The 10,862-nt window shown below is 44.5% G+C and overlaps 1 non-coding gene across 1 annotated transcript; it reads left to right on the top strand.

The window, feature by feature from the left end:
- Nucleotides 1–9,860: 9,860 nt before the first annotated feature.
- trnas-uga (transfer RNA serine (anticodon UGA)) lies at nt 9,861–9,942 on the top strand. The gene has a single exon. It is a non-coding gene; the product is annotated as a tRNA-Ser (tRNA).
- Nucleotides 9,943–10,862: the final 920 nt, after the last annotated feature.

Raw genomic sequence — 10,862 nt, forward strand, 5'->3', positions numbered from 1 at the left:
TTTAAGTATCATTCTTCTTGAATACGTTGTATAGGTAGTTCTCCTCTGTTTTCCGAAGTTCGTCTGTGCTGAAATGTGTGATGGTTCGTTGGAATTGTGTTCAGATACAGCTTCCTTTTTGCGTGTTGGGATGGTTGTTGGTGTAGTTAAGTACTTGGTCAGTGTTTGTCGGTTTGCTGTATATGCAGACACACCAGAGAATTCCGAGAGGCCTCACACTCCAATCACAACGCCATAAACAAACACATAAATCGATTTACCATCTGTCAACCCCTCAGAAAACGAATAGGAAATGACATCACCACGAACCCCAGGAACCCCATCCAGGACAAACATATAAATAGAAAGCAGGAGACAACATCTTCGCTTCTCTTGGAGGTCGCCACTGATGATGTTACCTAGCCAGGTAATGAAACGTCTGGATAACAAACGTACAGCTCAGCGAGCAGTCCTACACCTTAAACCTCAACCAGAGCTATAAACCTTCACAAACCTTGGGACTACTAAGCCTCTCAGGGATGCTCCATCTCGGAATTATTTCAGTTAGGAAAGCTTTGGTTACGGCACTGTAATTCTGTTTTGCTGTGGGGAACGCTTGCACCCATTTGGAAAACATATCAACTATTACCAGACAATACCTTTTTCCTTCCCAGGTTGTTAGTTTGGTAAAATCCAGTTGTAAATGTTCAAATTGTTTTTGGGGTTTCGGAAGTGCTACATGACTCATCTGTATTCCCCTCCCCACATTATTGTGGCACAGATAACACATCGTTCACAATATTTCTAGAAGTAATGAGTAAATCCCTCAATGTACCACTGTGCTGAAATGCTGTCATATCTACCCTCTTTTGACACATGTTCCTTACCGTGTGTCAGTTTGGCATAGAATGGAAATAATGATCGTGGTAGAAAAGGTTTAACATTGGGGCCACACCATACCCTTTACGTCAAACTGCACTCTGCTTTTTCCCACTCAAACGTGTCTTCAAGCCTGGACTTCGACTGTGACTCCCGTACATCTGCTGTTGGGTAAGGATTTTTGTCATTCCCATGTCAAACTGATCATTTACCGGCTGCTGGGCTGCCGTCCTTGCCGCTGAGTCTGCCCTTGCATTTCCTTGAGAACCGGAATCGTTATTTTTCCGCTGCTTGTGCTGACAGTTGAGAAGCGAGTGATCCCGCTTTGAATACCTCTTGGGTAGTTACTACAGCATGCCCAATAAAATTCTGGCCTATCTCCTTGCTCCTGAATGCTGACCCATCCACAAAAAACCGCCATATTTGGATTCTGAAGTGGTGAATTCTGCAAGTCTTGTCTCGGCAGCACATTTCATTAATTACAGTGATACAATCATGTGGGTCTCCGTCTCCTTCTTTAGTGAGAGGATTAGCAGTATTAAGGACGTTACATCGTTTTATTGCAATGTTAGGCTTCTCCAATAACACAGTATTGTATCTGAGTCAACGTGCTGCCGACGTATGTGCTGTCCTTTGCTCGGAAAGCAGTAAGGATACTGCATGTGCGATGAGTTTGGTGAAGTCGCCATAGCCGATTATATCCTTGGACACTGCAACAACCTTTTCAGCTGCAACCACAGCTCGCAGGCATTTACGCAATCCTGCCGCTACGAGGTCTAGCTTAGCCGAAAAATAAGCTGCCAGCCTGAATTTTCCCCATGATCCTGCAACAACACAGATGTCATGCAGCCATGTTTCTCATCTACCGTTTGACAGAAGGCTTGTTTGGATTCGGAATCCCCAGTGTAGGTGTACTTTGAAACGTCTTTTTCAATTCAACTCGGCCGCTGGGATCCATTGCAACGGACCTTGGTTCTGCTACCCTTTTCCATGGGTCATGTCACTTCAGGGCGCCTCAGGATTTGTGTAATATGGGATAATCGTTCTTCAGTAAGAGCGTATGCCCAAAAAGGACAGCAATTGTTTCTTCATGTGAGGCCTTGGAATTTGCTGAATTACTTGCACTCTGTCTTCACCAATGGCCTTCCCCTGTTCAGATATTAAGTGACTGAAGAACTTCATCTGTTGTTGCATAAATCGAAGCTTTGCGAGACTGGCTTTGTGCCCTTCCCTCGTGCAATGCAAGGGAATCCTCACATTGTTCCTCTGTCGGTGCTACTATTAAGCAATCGTCTACAGAATGCAGAAGCGCAGACCCAGGGGTTAAAACAAGAGTCTGCAGACTCCTGCGTAGAGCCTCATTATATATGGTGGGTGACTCACAGTAACATTGACAAAGTCGTGTGAACTCATAAGATTTCCCTTTGAATGAAAAAGCGAACCTGAATTGACTATCTGGATGCACCGTTACACTAAAGAACATATTTGCTAAACCCCCAGCAGGGAACCATTTACTGTCCGGTCTAAATTGAACTAATACAGTACAGGGTTTGGGAACATTTGATGCGCGCGGGACAACACTGTTGTTGACTGCCTGCAGGTCTTGAACAAACCTGCATTCCTCCGGTTCACTTGGAAGTTTTGCCTTTTGGATCAGAAAAATGGGAGTTCTCACCGGTGAGTTTACACAGGTGATTATCTCTCTAGCCTTTGGGAAGGATTGAAAGACTGGAGTAAATGCGTCCATGGCCTCGGGTTTTAACGGGTATTGTGCCCTGCAAGGACGATACACCGACTTCGTGGTTACTCGTATTGGTTCACAACCTCGTATAAGCCCCAAATCATGTTTGCCTTTTACCCATAATTCAGTAGGGACCGTTATTAATCTTGGGTCTGAGAAGTTTATCTTAGGGAAACGCCAGGCCAACCTTCTAGGCTCTTCAGGGCTAGCGGGGGTTACCTCGACTATTCTATTGCCTGATTTTGACAAATTAATTTCTTCCTATATGTCCGCACATCTGCATTAAACCACATACTCACATCGTCCCAGAACACCCAACATTTCGTTCTTTATGCCTTTAGTACCCATGGCCCCAAATCCTGCCACCAGTCACTGGACACCTTCGCCAGTGACACGCGAGGAGCGTAGCCTTCCACATCAAAAATATAGAGTTTACTTGCCGTCACAGGTACTTGACATAAGTTCACACTGACTGCACATCTGCCATCCCTTCAATAAAATTCGCACAATAACAACTGACCTGGTTTAACCAATCTCCTGAACCAATACTTCTCTTATGGTTCCTCAGGGCCATCGTGGTGTATGTGTGCTGTGCAGTGCAGCATATTCCCGCAAAACAAATCGGTGTTAATAGCATTAACATGGTTATCTGCTTCCAGGGCGAGTGAATTGCTCAATGAACTCATTGCTCTCTGGCTTAATCGCCACTCATAGACATACACCAGGGGTCGTGGGTTGTATTTTGCAGTTTACACTTGTGAATCTTCCCTTTGAATTACCTGCAAGCCCGTCGCAGTACGGAGCAAATACAACCCCAGTCTCACTATGAGATCCCGAGCCATCAAATGTAAAGGAAAGAATTCCGCTTACAAAATTGAGAATTAGAATGTATACACATTACTGATTTCACACAATATGGGTGCGGTAAAACTCTCTCATATCACGACGCCTGATCCCTCCATTGAGTTCAGGAACATTCCACTCATCTTTATTGGCGTGAACTCTCTGAACTGTCTTGATTTGAGGAGTGAATGTGCTGGCCATGTATCTACCAAAAAGGTAACTGGTGTACCTTCCACATATAACATCGACATATACGCATCATTGTTATATTGAACATATTGTCCACACTTCGCAATCTCAATGTTCAATACAGAGTTGGGACACATCTCAGTGCCCGTAAGGTTAGTAGAAGTGATTAGCCGAAGGGATTCTTCGTTGACAAGTATAAAGGAAAGAGGTTTACCTGTATCTTGCTGCCTGCCCACCTCAACCTCAGTCGTCCCCTGTCAGTCACCATGCTGTCCAGCCTCCAGGACCGATTGAGGCTGTCTGTGCGGGCACTGTCTCGACCAGTGGCCCATTGCTCCGCAAACAAATCACCAGCCAGATCTATCTCTGCAAGCGCTCTTCCGCGATCCCTTCCTCTTTTGCGAACTCCACCTGTGCCTCTCTCTTTTCCCGCAGTTCCTCCCTTCAACGGCTGAACGACCATTTGCATCAAAATAAGCTGAGATTTTGTGATTGCTGTTCCATCTTTAATTTCCGGTTATGGTTCTCTTGAGCCAGCAATTTTTCAGCATGTATCACGTATTGTTCTATCTAATTCAGCTTTCCCGTGTCCCAGGTAATACACGGATATTGTTACCTATTTTGTTGTTTCGTACTTCATTCCATTGATGAAGCTGCTCCTCAGGTGTGCCTCATACGGTGTGATCTCTGCCGTCGTTATGTCCTTGGGTGGTATCAGTCCACAACAGACGTTATCGACTTTCGTGAGGCGCTTAAGGTACTGGGACATTGTCTCGACTTCTTTAGGGATTCTTGCTTCAATTGATTGTGGGTACGATATGCTATTGGTGATTCAGCAGACCCTGAGGCGGCGACCGTTGACTTGGGATCTTCGCGAAGTGGATCTCGTAGGGGGGCTGTAGCTCTTCGAGGGCACCCATTAAGGTCAGGATCTGATCCATTCTTAAGACACTGTACAGCTTCATTAGGTTGTTATCCGTGTGTGTGTGCATGTGCGCTGGTGTTTGTACGTGTACTTGATCTATCTTTTATTCGAGATTTTCTTTCCCTGAAATCAGGTTCAGCCTTCAACATGTTATAAGCACTCCAATTCACAGGTTCTATTTTACCCTTCCGTTTCTCCTTCTCACTCTCTCCTCCAATGGTGACCTCAACATTTGCAACTGCATGTTACTTAAACTTCCTTCCTCCAGAAAAACACATTCCTTGATTTACATTTTTAACTGCTTTACAGAAAACTGGGCCATAATTATTTAGCATATATTCTATTTTTTCTTGACCATTCCGAGTTGCCTGTCGACCCTCTTTTTGTTCGCTCTTGCTGGAGCCGATTTTCATGGATATTGGAAAAGTTTTCATCTCTCTCTGTCTGTCTCTCTGTCTGTATATCTGCCTCTCTCTCTCTCTCTCTCTCTCTATCTCTCTCTCTCTCTCACGATACCATACTCTTCTCTTTGCCAATATAACTTGCTTTTAACTCCGGAGGTCCCCTCTCATTGGGCGCGACCGCCTCATTGCCTTGGTTTTCACAAACCAAAAACCCACGTAACCGGTACAGCTTTGGCAACTCCAACGCTGCCCATGGTGGCTCCAAGTCTCAACCCACCGTTAATCTTACTGGCTCTTAAACTCTCTAGAGACGGCAATCCTTTCCCTTGAGTTTTACTCGAATACCGCGCGAAAGTTCACTGGCCTCTCTTCCTGTTTCATTTATTCTCTTCGAACGAGTCTCTATGTCGGATTACTTTAGCCACAACTCTTACCCCGACCCTATTCGATTCGTGACGCGCCTCTGGGGCGATCCACTTATCCCCAGTCCTCTCACGCAAAGGGGCCAATTCAGCACTCGAGATGAAGTGAAAGACCTTCAAGGCAGTGGCGCGTACACCTCCTGGGAATCTTCAAAATCTTACCCAATCGCAGGGTCCCAGGCGAGCCCCCTAGTTTACTCCCGTGGAATTTCAATCGACTCGATGCAAATGCTACCAAGAACAAAGAAAAAGTTTATTTTTGAAATTTGCAGAGTGGACCCAACACATTTGTAAGACGTCTCATGAAATGGACGCCTGACGGTTTTCACATATTCCCTTTATACTATATATTGCCTTGCCTTATCACACCTCAAGCCAGGAACCTGGATCAGTCGGGTTCCTTTCCACACATGGAGTTGCTTTTTCTAATTCATTGACTGCTGATATAATAGATTATTGGCCTTAGAGTCAGCTGTAAATTTGGTTGAACTTTACATTTTTTCTGTCTTTTTGCAAAGTTAGGTCTATAGTTCTTTGTTTCAACCATGGTTTCACAGATTTCACAATAAATGATAATTTTCCATTACAGGGGATCAGGCTGACAGTGACTCAATAAGTGTGATGGAGTGAGGATGATAGTGACACAATGAGGGTGAGGTGTCAGCGTGGTAGTGACGCAGACTGTGTGAGTGGATCAGGTCGATAGTTAAGCAGTGAGGATGGTCAGAGTGATAGTGATGCAGTAAGTGTGAGGTGGTCAAGGTGATAGTGAAACACTTCGTGTGAGGGGTCAGTGTGACAGTGACACAGTAAGAGTGAGTGGCCAGGCTGATAGTGACGCAGTAATTGGAAGGAGATCAGGCTGATAGCGATGCAGTCAGTGTTACTGTGTCAGGCTGATCCTGACGCATAAAGTGGAAGGAGACAGGGTGATAGTGACGCAGTAAGTGTGATGGGGTCAGGCAGAGACTGAGGCAGTGAGTGTGAGACAGTCAGGGTGATAGTGAGGGAGTAAGTGTGTGCGTTCAGGCTGGTAGTGACACAGTAAGTTGAGAGCGTCAGGCTGATAGTGGCCAATAAAAGTGAGGTGTTAAGGGGAATAGTGACGCAGTAAGTGTGAGATGTCAGGCTGTTAGGGATGCGGTAAGTGTGAGGGGCCAGTCTGATAGTGAAGCAGTAGGTATGAGGGGGGCAGGCTGATAGAGACGCAGCAAGTGTGGTGGGGTCAGACTGATAGTGTCACAGTATGTGTGAGGGGTCAGGCAGATAGTGATGCAGTAAGTGTCCGTGAGTCAGAGTGATCCTAATGCAGGAAGTGAGAGGGGACAGGGTGATAGTGATGCAGTGAGTGTGAGGGGGTCAGCGTGATGGTGACGGAGTAAGTGTGAGTGTTTAGGCTGATATTGATGCAGGAAGGTGAGGGCGTCAGGCTAATACTGGCCAGTAAGTGTTAAATGACAGGGTGATAGTGATGCAGGAAATGTGAGGAGTCAGACTGATAGACACGGTGAAATTATGAGGGGTAAGGCTGATAGTGATGCGGGAAGTGTGCGAGTGTCAGGCTGATAGTGACGCAGTAAGTGTGTTGGGAGCAGAGTGATAGGAACGCAATAAGTGTGAGCGGCTCTGGATGATAGTGACAGGTCAGTATGAGGGGGAGGATGGTAGTGATGCAGTGAGTGTGAGGTGTCAGGATGACAGTGAAGCAGACTGTGTGAATGTGTCATTGTGATGGTGACATGGCAAGTGTGATGGTGTCAGGGTGACAGTGACGCAGATGCTTTCAGGGTGTCAGGTTGTAGTGATGCAGTAATTGTGAGGGGTCAGGGTGATAGTGACGCAGTGAGTGTGAGATGTCAGTGCGATAGTGACACAGAACATTTGAGGGGCCAGACTGATCGTGACGCAGTATGGGCAAGAGGTCAGGGTGACAGTGATGTAGATGCACTCACAGGGCCAGGTTGTGGTAAAGCTGGAAGTGTGAGTTTCTCAGGCTGATAGTGATGAAGTAAATGCGAGGGGCTAAGGCGGATAGCGATGCAGTAAGTGTCCAGGGGTAGTGTTAGAAGTGACGCAGTAAATGTGAGTGTTGAAGCTGATAGTGACGCATTACATTTGAGGGGATCAGACCGATCTGGACACAGTAAGTGTGACGTTGTCAGGACGATAGTTACGCTGTAAGTGTATGGGGGCACAATGATCTTGACGCAGTAAGAGTGGGGAGTCAGGGTGATAGTGATGCAGTATATGTGAGGGAGTCAGCCTGGTCGTGGCGCAGTATGTGTGAGATGGTCAAGCTAATATTGATGCAGTTAGTGTGTTGGGGTCAAAGTGATAGTGACGCAATAGGTGTAAGCGGTTCAGGATGATAGTGACACAGTGGGTGTGAGATATCAGTGTGATAGTGACGCAGTAAGTGTAAGGGGTCAGGATGAAAGTGACACTAAGTGTATGGCCCTCACTGTGATAGTGCCGCAGCAAGTCTGGGATGTCAGGGTGAAAATGACGTCGTAAGTGAGAGAGGGGCATTGCGATAGTGAAGCAGTAAGTGTGAGGGGTTCAGGCTGATAGTGACACAGACAATATGACGGGGCAGTGTTTTCGTGACAAGATAAGTGTGAGGCGTCAGTCTGATACTGACACAATAAATGTGATGGAGTCAGGCTGATAGTGACACAGTAAGTGTAAGGAGTCATGGTGATAGTAACATAGGAAGTGTAAGGGCGTGACTGATAGTGACAAAGTAAGTGCTTGGCAGTCAGGCTGATAGTGACGCAGTCAAAATGAGGGTCTCGAAATGAAAGTGGCGCAGTAAATGTGAGGGCGCCAGATGGATAGTGATGCAGTAAGTTTGAGGGGTTTACGCTGATATGAAGGCGGGAAGTGTGAGGGGTCAGGTCTATAGTGATGCAGTAAGTGTCGGCAGGTCAGGCTGATAGTGATGCATTCAAAGACCAAATATCTAAGGATCACTGTAGTGCTGAATAGTGAGACTTCTCAAGGCTAAGACAAAAATCAATAGTTCTCATCCTGGTCATAAATCTCAATGCTTCATTTTAAAATTGTCCTCTCCTGCTTCTAGATTCACCAATGAGGGAACAAAATTTAATTGCACCACCCTGTTTATCTCTTCAAATATTTTGCAACTCTCAATGAGATTACCTCTCTTGTTTTGAAACTGTTTTTAAAAAGGCGGGATTTGCCCAATTTCAATTCAGGCGACTAACGTTCATCCATGATATCAAGGCTAATCGCCATTCGTGATATTCCTCATATGGCATTAGTATCTTTCCTAAATTGAGGGTTATAATTCCTCATACTGCAGTCCAAGTGCGGTCGAACTGAGCCACCATACATTGGAAATAATGCTTCGTTCTCGTGCCCTGAAATCCTATTGCAGCTTTCACAACAGACTTCTACAACTGCTACTAGACTTCAATGACTTATTAAAAACTTCTCCAAGATGCATTTCTAAAAATCTGTACATTAGACTTTCTACTTCAAACCTTCGACAAATAATCTCCACACATTTCCCTCCTGACAAGTATGATAAAGTCAAATCGTTGCTATTTATTAAATCATGAGGGACATGGAGAGATAAACTCGTCAAGGTGTTTTCCGGCTGGTGAGGAAGTCAAAATTTAGAAAACATCGGTTTAAAATTAGTGGGTAAGGATTTAAAAGGGACGTCAGGGGCAACTTTTTCAGACGTGTCCAGAATGAGCTGCCAGAGAAATTGGTGGAGACTGGTACAACTGTAACATTGAATGGCATCTGGATGGATATATGAGTAACAAGGTTTAGAGGGATGTGGGCCAAATGTTGGCAAATGGGACCTATTAACTTAGGATAACTGTCCACCATGGTCATGTTGGAAAGAAGGGCCACTTTCCGTGTTGTATTGTTCAACGACTTGATGACTCTAGAACAACCGCAAAAACTTTGCAAATAATTCCGTCAAGACGATTTCAAGTTCCAAATCTTCGGTTAATCTTCCTCTCTTGTGCTCACAAGTTCATTACCTGATGTCAGAACTCTCGGATTAGTTGCTGGATCCATTCCTGTAAATTGGTTCTGCATTCTTTCTAATTCCGATTTTTTTTTAAGAATATAGCTAGTGTTTATGGACTTAGCATCAATTTTTCCAATACCATATTTCGATGAATATTAAAACACAACAGCATATCTAATTTGGCACCAGATGATGAGAAATTGAGTCAAAATCGATCAGACGCAGTGAGACAATGATCCTCTCTTCGTGTGGTGTACATCCGTGACTCTATAATTCGACGAAGAATCATTCCCACAACTTCAGCTGAGTCAGAATCTAGTTTGCGGTGAAAGCCTGTCAATCTGCTAAGGTAACGTACGTCTGGGTCTTTGCAAAGGATTTGGCGAAATCTTTGGGTCTTGACAATTTGGGTCTTCCAAAAAATGAATTCAGTTGTTTTATAATTAAAATTCGCCCTCTTGCTACAGCTGTGATGGCCGAGAGGTTAAGGCGTTGGATTTGAAATTCAATGGGGTCTCCCTGCGCAGGTTCGAATCCTGTTCATAGCGTAGATTCTTTTAAAAGTCATTAATTCCTTTGCAGGATTTGGATTTCGTGGAGATTGAGCTTTGCATTCAATCGAAAGTAAATTTTCAACTGTGAAGAATCCGAAGTAATTTCAAGACTGACCCAGTCATCTAATTGAATAAATTATATGTCGAGACACAAAAAGCCACCAACTTCCAACACGAATCAGTTTCAACACATTTGTCGAACTATCGTGAAATTTGGATGTTCGGGGGGTGGAATTCAGCAAAACAAGAAGCAATGCAATACATTTACCTGCAGGTGATGATTTTGTTTAAGGATCAGTTGAAAGTCAAGCTGAGAAAGTTCAACCTAATTAACAGCTGACTCTCAAGTCCAATCATCTATTATACCAGCAGTCAATGAATTAGAAAAAAACAACTCCATGTGTGGAAAGGAACTCGACTGATCCAGGTTCCTGGCTTGCGATGTGAAAAGGCAAGGCGATATCAGCGGAGTAGAATTTTCTGGAAATATTAGAAATGGCATGTTAACGGTCTTCTGCTGTCCACATTCGTAAGAAACTTTGCATTAAGAACTGAAATTGAAAATTAACGATGAAAATCAGACTTGACCCTCTGTTTGTGGTGTAGCTTTGTTCAGAACAATAGGTTGTTGTTGAGGCCAAAATTGACCAAAATAATCGATGGAGAACTTATCCACGGCCTTTGTTGGAGCAGTTGGTGTGGAGAGCTCATCTTGAAGAACCAAATGCCAATTATTCATCCTGGCTGTCTGAATTGCTTAGATAAACATACTCCCAGTTTAATGAGAAAACCTTTGCTATCAGAGTTCGATGTTTTCATGTCAGCATGTTCCGATATGAGAAGACACTCCATGGAGTAGATGTTACTTAAATTTTGACTCTAATATCAGAGATGTTCACACATTTCTGCACCAA

This window comes from Chiloscyllium plagiosum, unplaced genomic scaffold (assembly GCF_037043375.1).
Source record: "Chiloscyllium plagiosum isolate Xiang-an unplaced genomic scaffold, Cpla_swu_hap1 HiC_scaffold_31, whole genome shotgun sequence".
Lineage (NCBI taxonomy): Eukaryota > Metazoa > Chordata > Chondrichthyes > Orectolobiformes > Hemiscylliidae > Chiloscyllium > Chiloscyllium plagiosum.